Consider the following 11,239-nt stretch of genomic DNA (forward strand, 5'->3'; position numbering starts at 1 on the left):
TCCTTGCCTTTGTATAATTCTCAAATGTTGATATTCACCAAAGAAACCTTGATGACCACATTTGAGTCATGAGGTGCCATGACACTTTTATAATCCATAATGCTATATTAGTCGTAAGTGCTCACTATGAAGTTTCAAAAAGAAAGCACCAGCAATAAATGTAAATAATCTCATACTGGTCTCTACTGCTCATGTTTTCAAGCAACTAGCTTCACACTTGAACACCAGATGCTGACCTAGATATTAATATATTTTCCATTTCACTACATCCTGTTTGATACCCACAGACACCACATCCTTTTGTTACAACCTTACCTGTTACTTTTATTTTGTGTAGTGTATAGGGTTGTCAATTTGACGATTTATTTTGGTACAATTAATTATATAATTAAATACTAATATTTACATAGTTAAAAGGGCATTTAATCATTGCAAACATTACAATAACTGTAAATAAATTAATTAATTTATCAGGATATTAATTATAAGTCACTTTGGATAAAAACGTCTGCCAAACAAATTAATAAAAATTAAAAAATATTAATATAATCCCAGGTTTTATTGACTTACAGATTGTGTTATATATGTTTTGTACATGCATGTCTCAAAAATTTTTCCAATGTTCTTCCATCCTTCTCAAAGAGTTGAAATAGTGAAGATGAGGGCAGAACGCTTCAGTGTCTGAAGTGTTTAGTTGTGTTGGGTCTAGTGGATGTCAAGAGGCACAGCCAGGAACACTTTCTCAGGTCATGTAGTCACAATACAGCCTTCAACCCCACAACCACCAGGTAAAGACAAACACAAAAGGAACCCCTGCCTGTTTGTCCAGGTGTGGGGCGACACCGCAGCAGGGGGTGGGGGGGCTCACAACCTTTACAGTTTTTCTCAATTGCTTTGGCTCAGTTCTCAAATGTTTTTTTTATTTCCCAAAACATTAAGTTCAGATCTCTGAACAATTCGCTTCTTTTTCACATCAGATTGGAATTTCTTATTGATTTGAGCAAATTGCAAATGCTTTGGCACATGTGTGCAAAGAGTACATACAACTGTCTGCAGTTTGGACAACAAATAATTGTATATGGCTTGTTGATCAAAACTGATGACTCGATTCTCACTTACACTGTCAAACACTTCAGAACTTCTCAGACATTTTTTATTGTGTAAGCCATCACATTCAAAACGATCTATTCAATTATCATAATTAGTATACATGAATGTATATTCTAAAATATATCTGACATTGACATTGTTTGTAATGTTTGCTAAATTGGCACATGACTTCTAATTGCATTCGCAATCTAATTGCAAATTACCTCTAATATGAATCAACCATTTAACCATTTAACCAATCAACTTTATACTGATATATATATATATATATATATATATATATAGAGAGAGAGAGAGAGAGAGAGAGAGTATATATATATATAGAGAGAGAATATATATATAGAATGGCAACGCATTCTCACCCCAAGGCGTCACCTTTGACCATGCTTCAATATTTGACGTTTTAGGCGCCCTTTAGCGTCACTTACATGACGCGATCCTACGGCGTCATCTAACTGACACTAAAGGAAAGCGTCAGTTAGAGGACGCGGTTAGGTTTAGGTGTGGGGTGGGGGTAGGGTACACGCGATCCTAGGGCGTCATCTAACTGACGCTAAAGGGCGCCTAAAGCGTCAGATATTGAAGCATGTCCAAATGCTTCCCAAGGCGTCAGTTAGGTGACGCCTTGGGAGTGAGAATGGGCTGAGAATGGAGGACACTCACAACCCTGAACTGCAGCAACATGCTCATGGAAGAGCAATTGGAAGGCGTGTAAGAATACGTGGTGGTGGTAGAGGAAGAAATAATCGAGGAAGAGGTGGAAATAGTCAGAGTCTCTGATGAAATCAGAGCCACACTTGTGGATCATGTCATAAATCTGACCATTGCAGGGGATGAGTGCGGCATTCAAGGAGATTTTTTCCACGGTGTGTGGCAATGGTAACATCAGATGTGATGTTGATGAAAATCTTTGGCCTGACCAACGTGAGCGACAAGATGTCCACCAAGAATAATTTGTTTTTGTTTTTTTTGTTTTTTTTTCATGAATGTTATTTGTTGTTTGTGTATTTGTGGTAATACACAAATATGAAATGTAAAGTGAAATCTTGTTACTGTTGTCAGTTACTTTACATGTACAGTAAATACACTTATATTGTGTACACATGAAGTACAAAAATAAACACTGTAAAAATACAAATGTTCATAGAATATTTTTTTTCTACATACTATTGACTTTTCTCAACAAATATGAGATTTGTTTACAATAAACCCTTAATTTTCATGGTTGACTGTTGTGGTGAACAAACAACTAAACATTTTGACCAGTGTGGCTCACACAATGACAAAAATACTTTAGATTTTGATGGCCTTGGCCAAATTATTGACAAAATAACTAGGTTTTGAAGCATGAATTAAATGTTTTGGGTGAGTAACTACATTTTGCAGACATGCTATAAAGTTTTGAAGTTCCTGCAAACAGTTGTGACATTTGCACTCACAGTTTAGAGAATGTTAAGACTGTTTCGAAAAATGTGCCAAAGCAATTGAGAAAAACTGTAATGTGGGGCTAGATGCAGGCAAGCTTTCCTTGAAAGTCATGCTGTCAAAACCATTTTGATTCCCAATGTGAACTGTTTATGAGAGTTTTAAGGAAAACATCGCTTTACAAAATCTGCAGCTACAGTTTACATGCTGTGATAACTGTTATATATACATATAGCTATAGATAGCTATAGATAGCGATAGATAGATTGGTAGGTAGCTAGATAGCTAGATAGCTAGATAGCTAGATAGATAGCTAGATAGATAGCTAGATAGATAGATAGATAGATAGATAGATAGATAGATAGATAGATAGATAGATAGATAGATAGATAGATAGATAGATAGATAGATAGATAGATAGATAGATAGATAGATAGATAGATAGATAGATAGATAGATAGATAGATAGATAGTGGTCAAGATAACAATAAAGTGAGGATGTCCAGTGGAACAGCATGGCTAGTGAGAGACACATTCGCGCTGTGAAGAATTTATCACTATGGCTCCATCAGTCTCTGCCCAGCCAAGCTGCCAGTCTTTGGATGAAACCCCACTTGGCACCGGCCACTAGCTTTTCATTTCAGCCACGTACAAACCGAACAATCAGAGAATGAGACACAAAGCAGTTAAAAAAATAAAAATAAAAAAGATTTTTTTTTTTCCTGTGATTCTCAATTATGACCTTGTGACAACCACTTTGCAGGGCACTATTGGGGCAAAAGGAAGGTACCAGTACAGTTTAATGTATTTTATTGATACAAAGAAGAAGCTGGAAAGAGCATGTGCCCTGAACAGTAAGCCATGGGTCTCTATGACATGAGGTCTGACACCCAAAACAGAGAGGCAGTATGTAAAGTGAGAGTATGTTATATTGTGAAATCAAACTGTGGGGTGTGATGTCACGGTTCTGTCACTTCAGTCTGGTTTATTCTTTGTTTAGACAAAGAAAAAACCAGACTGACAGAGCTTTGACATTCCCAGTTTGTCATGTTTTGGTGTTATAGGCTGCGTTTGAAACCACATAAGTACTTACTTAATGAGTGCTAGAAAAGTTGGTAATTTATGGCCAAATCTTGCTGAGTATAAATGCGACCTGGACATCTGCAATGTTGACGTTATCATGTGACCTACGACGCGTTATCACAAGCACAACAACTTATATGAAAATATATGAACAACATGTTTAACATTCAACTTGCTCATTTTGTGGTAGTATTGTTGAAGAAACAGCTGCCCATTGATTTTGTGAATAGATTTGGGGTTGATTTAATTTGTTATAATATAAACCCTACTAATATGACCCACAGTTTTATCCTTAGGTTATAACAATATAATTTTTCATTACGAAACCCCGTGTGACTGAATGAATTGACTGAATGAATTGAGAATATCAACTGTAAATCCGATAACATCAGCGATTTTCATTCAAGCAACTGATTTCTGTAAATTAATGTAAAATGTTAATGTTTGGGGGTTTGTATGTGGGCAGTAGGTCCCATGATGGGACCATGAAGGCTGCTCTGCCATGCCATGGTCTACCGAAGGGTTTTGTAATGTCACAGTTCTGTCACTTCAGTCTGCTTTATTCTTTGACAGATCTCTGACATTCTCTGTCGGTTTATTTTGGTGTTATAATCTTGTTTGTTGTGATTACATGGCTTGTCACGTGTTTCCTTGTGCCATGTGCTCCCCTGTCTATTGTCTAGTCCCTCCCATCTTGTTATCTGATTATTGGTTAATTTGTCCCACCTTCCGCCCCACCTCACCCCATTTAGTCTCCCTGTGTTTGTAGTCCTGGGTTTGTTTGTTATTGATGTTCACCCATGTTCTGAGTTATGACTCGTTTTGTGTCTGTTTTTGTTATACCTGGATTTATTTGAGTCCTGCATTTGAGTCCTTGCTCTCCTTTCCACAACCATTCCGTGACACGTGGTGCCTCTTATTTCACCATATGCTGCAACTATTTTCCTACCTTTTCACAAGCAGTTTTATTCTCAAGGGGAAAGTCATTTATTCCTCCTCTGGCCCAGAGGCACTGATTCCATCTAAGGAACTGAAAAATAATTAAGAGCTCTTTCTGCTTATTATGTGTTTGTTGTAAGGCACTAGCTTCTCCATATGCTTTTCAGATTTATTTAGACACTGTCTGACGTAGACAGCAGGACAATGATAAGGTCAGTGATATTTGAAAAAAAAAAAAAAAAAAAAAAAACAGGATGGCAGGCACATAATAAAAAGACTGAAACTCTGCTTTCAATTGAAAGACCCTGTCTATCAGTGCCTTAGGGTTGGAAGATTGATATGATATGTTTAGGTTTTTATTCTTTAAGTATTCTATTTTACATGCACAGCAGTATTTTAGTGAGATTAAAGGGATAGTTCACCCAAAAATGAAAATTAGCCCATGATTTACTCACCCTCAAGCCTTTCCTACTGTAGGTGCTGCATAAATGACTATCTTCTTTCAGACAAATTTTTTCAGGCCGTCTTAATTTAGTTGATAAAGTTTTAAATATGGATATTTTTCTTACACAAAACGCAACGCTTCGTTTATCAACCCATTGGAGCCATATGGATTACTTTTATCATGGATAGATGATCTATAATAAAAATTCACTGCCATAATAAAGCTTGGAAGAGCCAGGAATTTTTTTTAATATAACTCAGATTGTATTCGTCTGAAAAAAAAAAGTCCTATGCACCTAGGATGGCTTGAGGGCGAGTAAATCATGAGCTAATTTTTAGTTGAACTATCCCTTTAAAGCGAATTAGGCATGTGTCATTTTGGCCTGGGTCACGCAGGTAATCTCCAGTCACCTTTAGTCTCTGAGATAGTCACAGTCAACCTTAAGCCTATGCCTTTAAACAAATCTGTTTCATGCACATGTTAATCTCTACTCTCACATAGCACTTTGGAATAATAACAGCCATTGTTTCATCTAATAAATGTTGGTCAATTAGCTCTGCCATTGCCTTGAGTTTGCGGTGTGTCTCTTTATGTTTGTATCATAACATTACGAAGACAGCCACTGCTGTGAAATGAGCCTATAATCCTCTAATTGTTTATATTGTGCAATAAATCATTTTCTTAATCAGTGATTTTTTCCTGTTTTCTAGTAAACATCTTTCAAATAAAATAAACAAACTTTAAGGGCAAAATATATTCAAGACATACAGACTTGTTTACTGAGACTTGTTCACTTATTTACTCACTCACACTAATGGTGTTCCCAACCTGTATGACTTAGCTACTTTCTTCTGTGTAACAAAAAAGAAGGTATTTTTTTTATATATTTTTCACAGAACATAACAAAAGGAACATTATCTGAGACAATAAGAGACTTCAAGTGATAAAATAACAAGAATACAATAAAGAAAAAAATAATAATAATTAAAAAAAAAAAAATATTGAAGAATGTTTCAACAGGTTTTGCCCATATGAAAGAATCTGAAAAAACAATTAACAAGAAATAAAAAAATAAAAGAGAAAAAAGAGATAAGCTAAAACGGAGATAAAATAGACTAAGTGGCCATTCACATAGAACTGTTTTTACATTCCACTGGTCTGCTTTTCATTGTTTTTCTATGTAAACTTGCTAGATGGACGTGTTTGACAGTTGCGCTCGTGTCTCTTACATTATCACGCACACGACATGATGGCGTTCTAAAAATGAGTCAATGTCTTAGAGTGTAAAAATGAAATGATAAGACTAATGTTCTTCAAAGCAAGTTTATCTTCCGATGCATGCATTTTTACAGAGGTGGGTGGGGGGACAGAATATAGCCTGGTATGCTCTGAGAGACTCTGTTGTGCGCAGTGCATATACCAGAGTATGTTATGCTAAACCCAAGCATACATCCACTATTTTTCTCAGAATACATTTCAGGACTGTTTTCAGATCTTTCTAGCTATTATTGTATAGAACGTGGTCAGTGGAATAGCTGTAATTTAGCATTTGAGACTTGATTACAGCTTTCAGAGATAAATGATAGGGCATCGTTAAGGCTGCCATAAAATAATTAAATTGAAGAAAATGAAAGGGAAGTGGAAGTTGATGCCTTGATTTGCTGTTATGGTGAATGAATAGGGGTATTCTTGTCACGTGTAAAGGCTCAGCATTAATGTGCTTTAAGAGAACAGGATGTAATGTGATTTGCCAGTGCTTAGACTGTGCGCTTAGCCACGAGCAGGAAGAGGTAATATAAGACGCAAGAATGTGGCTTAGTTTTTGAGAGCTCATTTTCCAGGCAGGGGTTATGTTTGCATCAAATACGCAATCATATGATTTAATCTTTGACACACTACTAATTCATTGATTTAGCGTGATGTTAGTACAAATACAAAGACCCAGCTCCATTGTGATTGGGGCCTGACCATAGGTTTTGCATAATTATTGGGCATGCAGCAGTGGCAGTTAAAGCACCATGGAAAATGCTAATTAGCCACACAGAAGAGCCACATGTCCATCGGCCCAAGGACGCCCGGTCCGACGGGTATGACAAGCACTGACAGATGCGCTGCCATTTCACACGCTCCCTTTGAAATATATCGGGATAATCCCTGGCACGTTTAGAACTTTGATTAAAAGTTAATGAACTCACAGGAAGAAATATGTTAGGCATCTGCAGAATTCCTGCAGTCAACCTGCAAGGCAGAATATTCTTTGTGGTCCAGTGTGCATGATGTCACACTAAGACACTGTGCTGACAACAAGTCAGTTGAAGTATGTGTTAAATATCCACTCGAGCATTGTGTGGTGCATGTGATTGTCTAAGCAAAGAGGTTCCTGTGTGTCACAAGGTCGATAAAATGGGTAATTTCAATGGCTTACAATGACCGTCCATGGGAGCGCACGGCTACTGTAGATAAATTCTGATTTTCTAGCTCTTAATTATGATGAGCTGGAAAGGAGATAAACACTTAACAGCCACTCACGGTCAAGTTGACAGTCCCTCAAAGGCCACAAAAGAGTAATTCCATTTTAGACCAAACGTTTAAAATCATTAGCTGCACAATATGGAACAATGAGGTTTCCTGGTAATTGCTTGGCAACACTGCTCTGGCCTTGAGCAATAGAGAAATAATTCCTGTCGATCAGCACAGAGCAGATGACGGCCTAGTGAACTGCTATCTGTGGCGAATGGAAGAAAAGATGCTCTGTAGTCAGTCTGTCAATTTCCTTTTCACAACTGTTTTACATCACTGTGTGAAAGGACATGTCAGAAATATAAAACCCCCAAATTATGTTATACTACTACTAATAATATTCCTCTTATGACCAAGTAAGGAAAATAAAAACTGATGGAATAAACTGAAGTAAAAACAACATGCACTGTAAAAAAAAAAAAAAAAAAAAATCCCGTAAAAAAACGGCAAATATCTGGCAGCAAAGTTTCCAGACGGTTTCCGTTAAATTACAGCAAATTACCATTTCACAAAATTTCATGCAAAAACCCGTAAAAATACAGAATTTACTTTACAGTCAAAATTCATTAAATTACAGTAAATTACTGTTGATAATGGCTTATGGAAAAACAGATAAATTATGTCAAATTACGTTAAAAAGCCATTTATCTTTCAGGTTAAACTGTAAATTTAGGGTTTTATAAAGTTATTTTATATAATAATGCCGTCTATCTACAGTAATTCTCTTTTAATATATAGTTTTTCTGTGTTAAATAACAATTAATTATGTATGAAAATGTAATAAATACATAAATTAAAATACAAATGTTTGTAAATTTAGTTTTATTTTTTATTTGTACAGATCCAATTTCACAACTTTGACCAATCTCTATTTAAGTACTTAATAATAGCAAATTTACAGTCAATTTCTGTTCATTAACTAAATGTATGAGTACAGAATACATGTCAATGTTCTCTAAATGTAAATATCTAGGGAGAAACACAATGAGTTGTATTATCAGCACTTCAAAGTTTGGAAAATCCAATAGATATCTATTATGTCTAATTCATTTTACAAAAAATAAATAAAAATAATAATAATGTTATTTGCTTTTCCCCTAATCATTAGAATATACTGTCCCTCTGATCACACTGCAGGAAAGTAAAATATGAAGTCTTGAGTCTTGTTAAAATAATCAAAATGAAGAGTTTTATGATTAAAAAAATAACTTATGATTAATGATTAATAAATATCTGTCAAATGGGCTCAGAAAAACAAAATAAATTCAAAGGAAAGTTTTCATAACTCATTGACATATTCTTGTTTTAAGCGTAAACTCACTTGTGTTAATTTTTTTTATTTGATTTAAAGGGTTAGTTCACCCAAAAATGAAACTTATGTCATTAATGACTCACCCTCATATCATTCCAAGACACTGTGTGTCTTGGAAAAGTGACACTGGTGACGTAAGATGCTGGTTACCAGAGAACACGTCAGCGACGTCTTACTTCACCAGCGTCACCGCAGAACTGGAAGAGAATACAATGTTTAATAAAGTTGCAGTTTCTGTTATTTTTGGACCAAAATGTATTTTCGATGCTTCAAAACATTCTAACTAACCCACTGATTTCTCATGGACTTTGATAATGTCTGTATTTCCTTGTGTGAACTAACCCTTTAAAGTGCATCCATTCACTCGTCCATCCATCCATCTATCTGTGGAACTGCATTGGTTCCTTTTAAAAGGGAAAGAGGAGGTGTGGAGGTTGGTAGAAAAGAGCGATCTTCAGCATTCTCTCAGGTTTGAAATATCAGGAGAGGGAGACAATGTGCGGTGGGCACTGTCATTGATCATATGTCTTTGACCTTCACACTAGCTTAGTTTGAATATTTCCAAAGTCACCTCAGGTTGGTGGGAAATTGACATTTCACTTGTGAAATATGCTTTAGGGTGCTCTCTTCACATTTAGTTCCAAAGCTTTCAGCTCTTTCATTGTATGCAACGAATCAAGAAACAGAAAGACTTCAACAAAGGTTCAGATCACTGCAGCAATGGAAAAAAAAAAATGCTTATGGTTAAATAGGGCATCAGGATTATGTGTGAATATTTGTGGATCAGATTACATAGGCTGCATTGGGCCAGGTTGGGAGTTGCTATTATGTTACAATGAGAGCAGCACACAAATCACTAAGAACAGTCCTCTGTGGAGACCTTGTGTAGATTTATGATGCTTTTCATTTAAAAATAGTCTGGTTACTTCTCTGATGCTACATTGTTATAGTACATTTAAATGTCCGAAATAAATATATATTTTTGCATTAGGCCTAGATTAAATTAAATTAAAATACACAAAGCTGCTTCACACAATGGTCACTCCTGATCGTGACAACACATACAAAAGCATATTAAAATCAACAACAGTTACTGGTTAGCACAGAGGTGTAAAAAATTGTATTACAGCTCATATGAAGATTAATCTGCTTCATAAAGTTGAAGTATAAGTGCACTTCAACCTCTGTTATGAGTTCAGACGTTCTAGTCAACACGTGACTAAATAAAATCATTGGGATTATGAAGCAAAAGAAAATGAATGATATGTTATTTAAAGGCAACTATGCTTTTAAGGTGAAACTTTCACAAGCTTTTGTTCTAAAAAAGCTTTTTGTTCTATAGTAAAACAATAAATTAAATAACTCATTACACCTCTCCATTTCTATGATTGGTTTCCTTTCATATGATTCCTATGCAAATAAATTATTCTGTGCTGACATTTTAGCTATAAAAAGCTTTTAAACATCATCACTGTTATTGGACAAATCAATAGCGAGAATCACACTACGGGGTAGGTTGTCATAACGGGAACATGGCATCAAATAGCCTATCTACTTGTTACATCGACATATCGAAAACTGTTTCGGTGTACAAGCCTCTATTCTGTTTCAAGTGAGAATACTACAGTATCTTCAAAAAAAAAAAAAAAAAAACAGTGTAAGAGAGGTATTCATTTATAACACAAATGTAAAATCAGATGCAGTCTCCAGACTCACAGTGTTTGGACACCAATATTTTAGAGATTCAGAAGAGATTAATCAATGGCCAACTGAGATTTTGCAAAGGAGATAAAGTATTTTTAAGTACTGCACACCAAGTGTACATAGCACGTTTGTCGTTAGAGCATTAAACACAGAAATAGGGATGCCAAACTTAACAACTGTATTATAAGCTTTTCTGCTCAATTGAAATAGTTTAACAATTATGGGTAACACTTTCAAATAATGTTAATATGAAACTTTGCAGGAAGTCAGCAAGACAAATTAGTAGTATTAACACTTCAGCTATAACTAATATGAAAACAAGATTAACTAATCAGTAAGAAATAGTATTTAGATAGTTCATTATAAGGTAATTAATAATTACTTAATTAGATTGGCCTTATTAAGATCTAATAAGTATGAAAAATTAGAAAGAATTACTCATAATATTAACATGTCTGAGACATGAGAAATTTCTTATATATAACTCTGAATTTGGTCATAAAATGCATCCCTAACTACTAAAGGGTTATAGTTACTCCTCAAGAACTAGTGATCTGGAGTCAACCATAATTTTAAAGTGAAAGAAATAGAGGCCCACATCACTAATTCCTGCAGAGTGACTACATCATAGTTTAGTAATTGTTATGCATTTTATGACCACATTCAGAGTAAAAAAAAGATAACAATCCGGTCTGGTCCAG

The sequence above is a fragment of the Pimephales promelas genome, chromosome 7 (assembly GCF_988280905.1).
Source record: "Pimephales promelas chromosome 7, fPimPro1.hap1.1, whole genome shotgun sequence".
Classification (NCBI taxonomy): Eukaryota; Metazoa; Chordata; class Actinopteri; order Cypriniformes; family Leuciscidae; genus Pimephales; species Pimephales promelas.